The sequence below is a fragment of the Propithecus coquereli genome, unplaced genomic scaffold (genome assembly GCF_000956105.1).
Source record: "Propithecus coquereli isolate 6110/MARCELLA unplaced genomic scaffold, Pcoq_1.0 Scaffold95, whole genome shotgun sequence".
Lineage (NCBI taxonomy): Eukaryota > Metazoa > Chordata > Mammalia > Primates > Indriidae > Propithecus > Propithecus coquereli.
The window spans coordinates 419909-421169 of NW_012155840.1; the positions used below are offsets into that span (position 1 = coordinate 419909).

At 42.7% G+C, this 1261-nt stretch overlaps 1 protein-coding gene across 1 annotated transcript in view; it reads left to right on the forward strand.

Moving 5' to 3' along the window:
- Positions 1 to 1261, forward strand: part of TYRP1 (tyrosinase-related protein 1) — a 15105-nt gene that overhangs the window by 1164 nt on the left and 12680 nt on the right. The window lies entirely within an intron of this gene.

The following is a 1261-nucleotide window of genomic DNA, read 5'->3' on the forward strand; positions in this document are numbered from 1 at the left end:
AATGTAATTAATGGTGGTGACCTGCTAATAAATGTTCTTGATAAATGATATCCAGGAGAAGTGTGTGTGTGTACACACACACATAAAAGGAAGAAAACTAAATGACTAGGACAGGAAATTTAATTATGTAGTTATTATATACATCAAATTTTTAAAGATAAATTACCATTTTTAGTATTTGTTTGAAATGTCATTTTACAGATATGGATTCCACTTTGAAGGTGAGTTGGGAAGGGCTCCTGCCACTTTTATAAGAGTACCAAAAAAACTTGCATAATTCCATTTTACTTTCTCCTCTTCAGCTGGATTTTAATCTGTGTCCCTTAATCTTCTCTAGGTAAAGGACCCTAAACCAGATCTCTGTTCTGTACTCTTACTTCAAGCAGAATGGAAGCTCATAAACTCCTGCCTCTGGGATGTATCTTCTTCCCCCTGCTGCTTTTTCAGCAGGCCTGGGCCCAATTCCCACGGGACTGTGCCACCGTAGAGGCTTTGAGAAGTGGTGAGTGTTGCCCGGATCTGTCCCCTGTGTCTGGGCCTGGGACAGACCAGTGTGGCTCATCATCTGGAAGGGGCAGATGCGAGGCTGTCATTGCAGACTCCCGGCCCCACAGTCCCCACTACCCCCACGATGGCAGAGATGACCGGGAGGGCTGGCCCATGCGGTTCTTCAATAGGACATGCCACTGCAATGGCAATTTCTCAGGACACAACTGTGGGACTTGTCATCCTGGGTGGAGAGGAGCTGCCTGCGACCAGAGGGTTCTCACAGGTAAGTGAGGATAGAAATGGGTTTATAGTTCTGATGAGAATCAAGGCTCTTAATAAAATCCTAAATCATTTGAGCTGGAGGAATACCTGGAAATCACAGTTTTCACAGTTGGGGAAACTGAGGCTTAGAAAGGTTAGGAAACTTATTTGATTTAAAGGGTTGGGGTTGAAGCTCAGACCTTCTGCCTAATATTTCCTTCTGAAACATTTGTTCAGTAATCACTATATGCTAGGAACTGTGTTTATAACTAGTCCTTTCAGTAACTCCTCAGTGTAAATATGTTCGTTGTCATAGGTGAGGTTCAGAGAGGTAAAACCCACGTAGTTGGTACTTGATAAAGCTGAATCACACTGCAATCTGTCTGGCTCTTATATTTCAACTTCTTCCACTACCCCTGCTAAAGCACGAAGAAATTTCCGAAGGATATGATCAAATTCAGGCATTTTAGATGAACCATCTGGCCTATTGCCTAAATAGCATGAAATAAGA